General features: G+C 32.3%; 1 long non-coding RNA gene across 1 annotated transcript; it reads right to left on the reverse strand.

Moving 5' to 3' along the window:
- Positions 1-3,843: 3,843 nt before the first annotated feature.
- On the reverse strand, positions 3,844-9,227 carry LOC141594268 (uncharacterized). The gene is made up of 4 exons (XR_012522086.1): positions 8,818-9,227; positions 5,443-5,510; positions 5,230-5,294; positions 3,844-4,078 (listed from the first exon to the last, which is right to left on the reverse strand). It is a non-coding gene; the product is annotated as an uncharacterized LOC141594268 (long non-coding RNA).
- Positions 9,228-11,126: the final 1,899 nt, after the last annotated feature.

The following is an 11,126-nucleotide window of genomic DNA, read 5'->3' on the forward strand; positions in this document are numbered from 1 at the left end:
TATGTAGTTCATTACCAATTCCCTACTATTTATACAATATGCTCTCACAAATGACGACCTAAAACGTGCTTACGAGTATTTGACTATCTTGTGGTTATTTGGGTGTAGGAATCTTATTTGTGACCATTTCTTCGTGTAACAACTAACAAGATATATAATCACTAAATATAAAATGATAGGATCATTTCAATCATATAGAAATTATTACAACGATATTTGGAAATCTAATAAAATACAGTTTTTACATATTATCTATCGTGCATATATACTAAATGATAGGATGACCATTTCAATCATAATGAACTAGTGTAGATATCATGCAAAAAGCGTTGTTTTTTTATACCGCTTTGTATATAAAATTTAACAATTATCAGGAGTATACTCATAGAATAACTTCTGAATTTAAGACTCAAGTTATAGCTAAAGTACTTTAGGGGGAAAAACTCCAAATATTTTCTAATCAATCAATATCTATCTATCTATATTAATAAAGGAAGCTTTTTTCGAGCGATTATAGAGAGTCCAACTTTCTCGAACTACCTTCAAGCAAAAAAAAATATTAAATCTCGTGCGGTTGAGAGTTGTACTCTAACTCCATCATGTTTGTCATACAACTCATTATTGGAATAAAAAAAAATTACAATGAGAGATACCCGTGTGTTTAATTGGTGTTTCTTACTATAAAGTATTTCTAATTCTAAAAGATAATAATGGACGTTCATGTTCTACAATAATTAATTGATCTTTTAATTAAGATATGCTAAAAAAAACTTCCATCATCTTATATTCTTATGCATTACGTAGAAGTTGATTAATATTATGTTTTTGTTTTGTTTACAAACTACAATTTTATGATTTATGAGAATAACAACATTAATCAAATACAATTACCTAAATTTGCATATATATAATTCCTTATTATGTAAAAGTTTAACAAAATCATGATGAGTCTGCATGTTTATTTGTTGCTCTTTTTATTCTTATTTTTTGGTTCTCTAACTACGTGCCATTTGATTGACTTTGTTTTGCAGGTAATATACTAATATTTACAATTGATAAAGAATTTGTGATTCTATTTGCATTGAACACACATAGAGAACAATTCGTAGATAGCCTTGCAAACGGATGAACTTCCGATAATCAGTATGGGTTCGTAATTCTTAGTTGTGAAAAAGTTCTACTTTTGCATGGTTTCTTATCATTTTATTGTTATAGCTAAGGTTAACATTAATTTTAGTTGAATATGTATGGTTAAATGACACAAGTTTATTTGATTAACAGTGATATGGCCATTATGGTCTCCGGTGAAGTATCTCACATGAGCTGTGACGAAGTTTGCACAATATCGACTGAATCTACGAAACAATAGCCTAAACCTGCACTGAAGGTACCTCGTGTTCAGTTATGGCCAGTTATATGTAGCAGCTGCAAGGACAACATCCCCGGAAGGTATAAAGCTTTTCATCAACGATTCAACTCAGGAGTACAAAAGTCATACGAGAAACATAGTCTATAATTTTGTTTTTTTTCAAATCTACAATCTATGTGTTAGGTATTACAAACTATATCAGTTGCTTCTTAAAAAGAATTGTGTAGATTACTCAGCTAAGAAATGCTTAATTTAAAGTTTGAAGAAATGCAAACGGAATATTAATCCTAACGAATTACACATTATTAAAGGCAGGTGAACACCACTGTTATTCATTTTCAAAAGGAAAATGAGTTAAGCACCCAGTGGCGCCCATCTCGGTGTCACCCTCTCACATGTAATAAGTGGAGATCCCTATAATAATGGGTGTGCCCATTAATATTAAGTGGAGACGTCAATAATAAAGGGGCATATGCATGAGAGATGGTGGCCGACGCCGTATTATTATCCTTTCCAAAAAATATATGCAAAATCAAGACACACAAACAGCATTTTATAACAACATTAACGTCATTTCGAAAATAAATGTCTCGATTGTCGTTGTTTATAAGATGGTTAATTATTGTGATGTGAATAAGGTGGTAGTTGTCTAAAAAGAATAAGGTGGTGAGTTATATTAGTGGTGTTAATAACATGTCTAATATAGAGTAATAGCTAGATGAATGTTTCACTATTTATGTTTGTTTGATTGCAATTCAATTTAGTTTTTCCTGTCTACTTATTGGTATTATTATGCAAGATCTCTACCATATTAAAGAGTGTAATTTTAATGAAGACTCCACCTCTTTATTAACTAATAACTATAAGTATAAAATATGCAAGTAAGGGGATAGTTTCAAAGAAAATATCTAGAGATTTGAACGTAGCAAGCGATTGACTCTCTTATTTGGAGCTAGGGTAGTAGACGCTTACTATGATTCTGCTTATCGGTATGAAATCATAAATTTTACATGTTATGGATAATACGATTATGGAGGAGTTAATGCTAAGATTTGTAATTTAGGAAAAAACAATTATGCCTTTTGATAAGAAATAGAAGGCAAAGGTAATTCGTAAGTTTTATTGCATTAATACTAATATATTATTCTTATATGGTATAATATACCATATTCCTCAACACCTTTCATTGATAATTCGACCGGTATTTGATTGTAACCTTTATGATAAACTTTTTTATTACCTTATCGAATCTCAAAGGTGTATCTGATTTGAGACCCACAAATAAAAATAAGATAATTATTATAAGAGTTAAAGTGCACTCCGTAATGTTAAACAAAGTGAACATTGATTGTGTAAGTTTAGATAAATATTAACGTAACAATGTTTGGTTGAGTAAATTGTTAACATAAAAGGTTTACAAGAGACGAGTTAATGTTACGAAAAATTCTTGTGTTTTACGGGCGGACCGTCGTTACTGAATTTATACTTTACTAATTCGACGTATAAGCATTAACTACACATCTTGCACAATAAAAATGCATTATGATGCGTAATCAACATGAGAGGGACTTTGAGATTTGTAGTAATTTTCTATAACTTGACGTTTACCAGTTGTTTATAAAACATAATATTACAAGTGGCCCGTGCATTGCACGGGCATTAAATCTAGTTAAATATATATTTGAGGCTTTTTTCGAGCGACGTGGTAGTCTCCAACTTTTTAAAACACTTAATTAAATTTTAAAATTAATTACTTACAATTTTTCTATTAGAATTAGGAAATAACTAATCATTTACAATTTTCCTATTAGAATTAGAAAATTATTTTTTAATATTTGTGTACTTATTATTTTAAAATTACTTTTTTCAACTTTTCTATTAAAATTAGAAGATTATTTCTTAGTTAATATTTGTGTTTATTTATATATATGAAAACTTCGATATACTATATATAGAAAAAGAACTTAGATATATTCATAGTCTCCAATTTTACACGCATTATTCAATATGATAATTCACAACATAAAACGTATGTAAGCTCAATTTTTTTTTAAAATACTTCAAATAAAATTAAAAACTAACATAAACAAATCCCTTGCGTTCTCGACGCTTTTTTAGGCATTTCTCGACGCTTAAAAGCGTCACCGTTTTTTTTCGCGACGCTTTTAGAAGCGTGGTTTTTTGGGCCATCAGGAATTTATTACACTTTTTAGTCTCAGCCTTGTCGACGCTTTTTTGTGTCACGAGCATCAACGCTTTTTAGCATCAGGGTTTCTCTACACTTTTTTGCGTCGAAATTGATATTTCTCGACGCTTTTTCCTGCCACTAGGAAAATTCACTACGACTACTGTTTTCATCATACGATTGAATTAAAACATTTAGATTACTAGACGACATCATAAAGAGTGTATAGACAACATTAATTTGACTAGTATATATACAAAACAAAATTTTATACCATAAAATTGCATTATCAAATAACTAAATGCGTGCATACAAAATTCTAATTAAAGAAGTATTGCAATTATTTCATTCGAACAATAGAAATCAGAAAAAATATCGTTATTAATGTTTTCACGCAAAAAATAATAAAATGCCCCCAAAATATTAAATCCAAGCCAAAAGGTGCGACTAATCTACTCCGAAAAGTGAATTCGAGATTTGCTCCATTCATCTGATGTAGCGCCGCCATTTGTTGAGTTTGATATCTACATGATATGCAAGGAAAGCAAATTTATTAAGTAGTCAAGCAAGTGATACCAATAACTAAAAGCTGAAATCACAATATTGCTTAAGAAACCATAAAAGTATAACTATGAAGTATACTCCCTAGCCTTCCCAAACTAACAAAAATACATCAATATCATCAATATATGCAAACAAAATCGGTTTTCCGCAGCAAACATCATTTACAATACATTGGAGATACATTACGGCTTTGAACCATCTCTATAGGTGGAAGTAATAGGACTATGACTATTCTGAGCTTGTAAAGCTCAAACTTAATTGAATTAAGTCACTTTATACCAAACTAAATTCTACAACCGCATTACTTCAACGCCCCACACTACCACTGAACCATATAGTATTAGTGCCACCACTTTGACCTCCTCAATTTACCTAACACATAATACCACCTCTTGTAAACCAATGAAAGTAACACATGCTGCAAAATCAACACTTTTGAAAGTATAATTTAAAGATTCTCATCAGATATCAAAGAAAACAAATCATCAATTGCAATGTCGTTTGAGGGTTATTGAGGGTTTTAGGTCATTCTTCAATTACTGCCATTTTAGGGGGTTAAAGAAGGCTGAATTTTTTATTTAGGGTTTTTTCATCCCCAATTATTTCCTGGTGATGCCCTGATGGTGGCGTGTAACAGGAAGCTATTCGAGGGACTTTCTCGAAAGATCTACTTTTGTTATCTCATTTGATTCACACCCCTCAGGAGCAACAACAATTAATCCTATGTTTGTAAGTGAAAGTTCCTGGAATAGAGTATAATGGTCATAATGCGGCCAATTTGTCAAAGTTAATCAAGTCATACGAATAATCAATTTCTCAATAGTCAGAACCCATGGCTTCAAATATTCTAGTCTAACTACTAACACATCACACATGCCATAGCCAATTACGTATTCAATACATACAATTGAGTTTCAAGAGAGCTTAGCTAAGTTCTACTTCATGTACACCAAAATTTTCAATGCTACTAGATTATTAGCTTAGAAGCCCTCCTGAAAATAATTTAGTAGCCTCAACCTTATTAATGGATTAATAGGAGAAGGGTAGACATAGTCTGGATTATTCTTCTCAAATAACGCTAAATTTAAAGACAACATAAACATAAAAATACCTGTGAATTCAAGGTTGATTTTGCAAGCTCAGCTATCGCGGGCGACGACATTCCAGAACTCATACCTTACAAGATTGAATACTCATAAATCTCAGCACATTAAATCATATAATCAGAACATTGTAGAGTAAGTATCAATCACATACACGAGAACGAAGACGTTTTATTAATAAATAATAAATGAAAACTAAAATAGGAATTTGTAATACTCACCGTATAAACTACTGAAGTAGCGTCACTGTCCAAACTTTGGTCCAAATTCCAATTATCCGGATCCTGCTCTGAAATTAAAGACAATCAACTGATAAACTAATATTACAATATAAAGAACTGTAAGACCTGACTACTAAAGAATCACAATAACCACTGATGTTAATCATAATTAAGGATTAACAAATACTTTCCTTGAGTATTTAACTTATGAATCTTCCAGATAAAATTTTAACGAATGACTCTTCTTACTGAACTGTGTGACCGGGACTATCAAAGATCAGCAATACATAATGCTTTGAGACTAAATAACAACAATTCAGTATGACATCTCCAAGATTCTGAACTGTTGCATTCATAATGTCACGGAAGAGAGGGATACGTATATGGTATACGACTACACGCAGCTGTAAAGGCATTAGTAAGATCACAGGAATTAGAGGATTTGACAGGAATAGAAATAGAAAGATTCATTTTCATTCTACTAGGATAATTAAAATCTTTCCAAAGACAGAAAAGCTTTGGAGGGAGAACGTCATTGTTGTATCCATTTTAATTCATTTTCCTTCTTTCTCCATTACCCTCGCCTTTCCTCTTATGTATCCAAAAAATGAATTAAAGGTAGCAATTAGGAAGATTAGGTTTTAGAGCTCTAGCATTAGATATTTGGTTGATACAATTATTAGTAAAACAATCTCATACAAGACTTGAAGACTATTATGAATTAGTTTAATTGTTTTTCCTCTTACCATGCAGTTTGGGTAACTACTGAAATTAATATTTAATTAGTGGTGATGCAGCCTAAAATAATTCGATTAATTCTAAACATTTACATCCATTGTGCGAATTGTGGGAAGAACATCATACAAAACATACAAAAGATGGCAGGTATACTCTATTAGTCAATCCCCGTAATCCTACATTTTTTTGTGTTAAATTGCCATGATAAATCCGTCTTATCCACTAAGTTAAGACCGCTTAAGTAGGGTACAATATCTACTACCTCTTAAGAATTTTAAGAATAATAATATTTAAGACATTTGCCATTGAAAATTTTAGGTGTGCAAACGGTAGTAATAAGTATGAAAAATTTGCAAATGATGGTGAAAAGAGAGTTTCAACCTCAAAAACTTTAGAATATGTTGATAACAGGATTGGAAAACAATCATCAATTGTGAAAGCACTCCAAAATCAATAGCAGCAATATAGAAAAGGCCACTTAAGCATTATTATTGTTTTAAAGACTTGACATGCCATATTTGTACACCAGATACTTCTTAGTGAAAAAGACATTTCCTGTTTTTGCTGATGGATACCGAGATAAATTTGTGAAATTTCAATAAACAAATGCAGCCCTTTGTTAGTTGAGAAAAATATTTATTCATGGCAGGGCCATTAATAGAATTCGTTAGAAGTAAGTCAGCATTGTCTTTGTTTTGTGATAGGCCAATCTATATTTGGGCCAAGGTAGAGCTCATGGATGCATGAAATAAAATAAAAGCTGAACTGAAGGATGAAAAAGCTTGGTCATCTAGTAGGAAACATGGAAACACCCAGAATATAGAGAAGGGAAATGAGCAGTATTGTCTTTCTACAGGGGAAGATCATCTAGTAGGAAACGATCAATTATCTCGCATAAACCTTAATTACTGAGTTGTAAACACAATCAGAATTATCTTATTGCAGTATTAATTAAGTTATGAGAAGTAGGTGATGCGAATAGGTTCACCTATAATAGAACGCATTATAGTTCGCATCATTACAAGCAAAGTATGAACCATGTAAAAAAAAAGCTACAGTACATATCAGGTGTTTAATCATCACCACTATCCACCCAATTCATGGCTGCAGGGCACATATCAGGTGTTTCAAATGTCTAAACAAGTATAAATAAATGTCGAAAATTTATCGTCATTTGAACGATCACTTTAGGCATATCATTTTTATTGAATAACATCTCAGATGTAAATGCAAGTTAAAACAATCAATGTTGGGATACTAGTAAAGTCAGCACACTAGAATTTAGAGAAAAGAACAACGCAGCTAGCGATACATCATAATAAACATTATCAGTTAAGCAAAGTGACATGCCAAATCCTTTGATCAATAATCAAAAACCATCTCAGGCCAGCATGTTTTGAGATGATAGAAAATTATTCGGTTATCAAAGACAAGCAAAAACATAAAGGTATGGAGTTATGCTGGCCGAGTTACATCAATTCAAATGACAAATTTTGGAAGAACGTATGGGATAAACATGGAAGCTGCTCAGGCATGTCTATATTGGAATATTTCACAAAGGGAGTAAATGAATGCTTAAGCCTCCTGGCCATCCACCTTAGTATTCTTACTGCTTTCTCCGAAAAAGGTATGCAAATAATGCAAGGTCTACTCTACTTTACTCAGACCTCTATGTTTGTCAGTTTTGCCACTTTTACTCGTCAAAACACTGTAAAACAATCGGGAGACACATTTTTTCCTCAAATTCACTATCCTTTAGACTTGTGAGAAGTCTTGAATTTCAAGACCCATCTGAAGATCCATCCTACATTCCTAACCCACTTCCTTTATCTATGATCTCATCCCTAGACCAGACACATCCTAGTTTAAGCTTTTGCATTTGAACCCACAATAAAGTCGGCTTTCACATACTGTTACTGCAGCTATGACTGATTGACTGTGAGTATGCTTATAGTTTGGGCCTCGAATTCAAATCAATATGAAGTTGTTTTTGATAATCTTGCAACTTGCAAGGGTGCAACTATTTGCTCGACAGTCGGCATATTAACTTTCTAGTGAATAAAGTACAACTGGAAGAGGGGTTTTGTAAAGGAAATCACTGATATTTTTATGCCTCATTGAATATTCCTTGTAACTTTCTAGGTACTAAATTTCGGTTACACCAATTATATAACCTTGTTTATTGATGTAGGATTTCAATAGGAGGAATATTCATGTGACAGTTGCAGAATCCAAACCAAGGCGCTATTAATGTGAAACAAGTATCTGCCTTTTAGAATATCCGGCTAAAGATTACTACAATGCATTGCTCAATCATTTCGATGTGGCTCCAGAAATAAAGTTCAAGGAATATATAAAAAAAAAAAAAAAAAAAAAAAAAAAAAAAACACCTGCTATCTATCTGAGGTTATATTTTTTTGTCAATTTGAACATCCATCCCATTAACTGTCCTCCTAACGATGATTTTACTGAATGCGGAAACCCATCTATTTTCCCCGAAAAACGTATGTTATATGCTGAGTAGCTGATTATATCACCCGAGATTCCGACTAGCAATTATGTACTCCTATGAACTAATATCAAACAACAATTGAAATCAATAAATCAAACGGCAATTGAGAGATCGATTATACGTACCTATTTAGCTGATGACGACGATGATTAATGAAAGGCGCGATTCAATTGTGATGAACAATTGAGAGATGAACGAAAACTTAATAGTAATTGAATTGGATTCTGAATAATTAAGGGCGAAATGAAATTTGTAGAGCAGTTGAATAATAATCGAGCGACAATTGAATATGAAATGAATTAGGGTTTGGAATTTCGATGGAGGAGATAGATCGAGCGCTTTGATGTTTTGGGGAAAGCGCGAAATGAAATTTCTAGAGTTTTTCTATAGCAATTAGCGGTTTGATACCAAAAGTAGCCGCATTTTTTAATTAAAATTGATTATTACGGAGTATATTATTAAAGTAGATATTGGGTGAAAAAATGGGTCTACGCTTATAAAAGCGTCGACCATAAAGCGTCGGGAAGGCAAGGAAATTGTAGTAGTGAAACAATAATACAGAAATAATGTTGGCAATTATTGAAACAACAAAACTCTAAAAAAATGATTGAAAACTTGAATTATTATATTTTTAGTAGATCACGATTTTATGGTTGGCTTCGGACTAGTTAGTGCGAAAGTAGTTGTAACTTGTAAGACATATATCTAACATCACAAATTCTCATTGAAGATATGACATATCCGTCACAAGCTTAAGACGGATATCATTTTCTCTCACAATGTACCCACTTTTTCTCTCTCTGCAATACTATTCATGTGGTCCCCTTTCTCCACTAACCCATTTTGTTACCATTTTATCTCACAAAATATCCGCCACAAATGGTAACCCGTCACAAGAGAGACCAATTGATCTAACATAGTTGCACGCCTTTTTTTATAGGGTGTATTTGTGTTTATGTTAAAATGAGGAGTGCTTTTTAGATATTTGTATGTCTTAAATGCCCTACATAACTTTGTATGTTGTCTTTATTTTGAAAGACTATTCATGCTAATTAATTACATTGTGTGTTACTTCTAATGAATTTCAAAGTTGACAAGATAGGGACTTGCCTATCCAGGGCACCCCCTAAATCCGCACCTAAATTCTAGTTTAATACTCCCTCTTATTCATTTTAACTCTTTCCCTTTCCTTTTTCATCTATTCATATAACTCTCCCCCTTTCCTTATTTAGTAAAGTTTTATACTTATTTTAATCACCTTATCCCACAACACTCATACTTTATCTTATTTTAATCACCTTAGCCCACAACAATACTTATTTTAATCATCTTACCCCACAATAATACCTTCCCTCTCTCCAATTACCTTACACCACCACAATACTTTACAATAAAATAATTCTTCCCTTAATTTGCGTGCCCTTTTGAAAGGAGAGAGTTAAAATGAATAGGAGGGAGTATATGACATTAGTGAGAATAAGCAATTTATGTTAAAAATTTCAATATCAAAAGCTAAACGAAGTCTTAAACTGATTAATTGTTACACGTACGCAATAAATAATGACTATATTTAGAAGGTAATCACTCGAGTAAGTAATCATTAGCTAATATACTATGCTTTAACATAAATACTCCCTATAACCATATTTTATTCCAAAAACTTTTAAAATTGAGATTGTTTTTATAGGAGTATTATTACTTTTATTAGCATTAAATATAAAATTTTAATAAATTTACCTATTTTCTGATCGGGTCACAAGTCGAGCTAGTCTTGACCCTCATTGTGTTGGTTATCATTGGGTCGGGTTGTTTTCAGGTTCAGATTGAAAATAAAAAAGCGAGTTATTTTCGGACATGCTTCGATCGATTTTTCGTGCTGGGTCATTTTTGGAAAGAGAAAAAAAGAACATGCATCTGATGTAATAAATCAGACTCCTTTTAATAACTGGGCTTACATGTATTTTTCTAAGCTTTTAATGTTATATTTTAGTTTTTTGGTTGTCAAAATTCAAATTTAACTGAATTTATATATAGTTTTTGGGAAATGTTGTATTTTTCTTACCTTAATGTTTAAGTAAACAAACTCAAAAACTCTATGATAAAACTCATAATCTTTAAACTAAAACTCAAAAATTTTAGGGATATTCTACATGATACCCCTATGTTATTTTTGGTTTTCTAAGGGGTACCCCTCCTTTTCCACAAAAAACTTTGATCGCCTATAATTCATGGTCACGAGTTCGGAACTCGACGACTTTTATTTTCACAAAACGCGGGGTGATGAGGCACACGGCAGCCAACATGCCCAATCGAACTCCTACAGGACACCCTTAAGAGGCGGGAAGACATGAAAGGGAGCTGAGAAGTTAGCTCAAAGCTCAGCAGCTTCCCTGATAGCACCCCCAAAGTAGCTACTGAACGTTGAGTACTCGAT

Source organism: Silene latifolia, chromosome 8 (assembly GCF_048544455.1).
Source record: "Silene latifolia isolate original U9 population chromosome 8, ASM4854445v1, whole genome shotgun sequence".
Classification (NCBI taxonomy): domain Eukaryota; kingdom Viridiplantae; phylum Streptophyta; class Magnoliopsida; order Caryophyllales; family Caryophyllaceae; genus Silene; species Silene latifolia.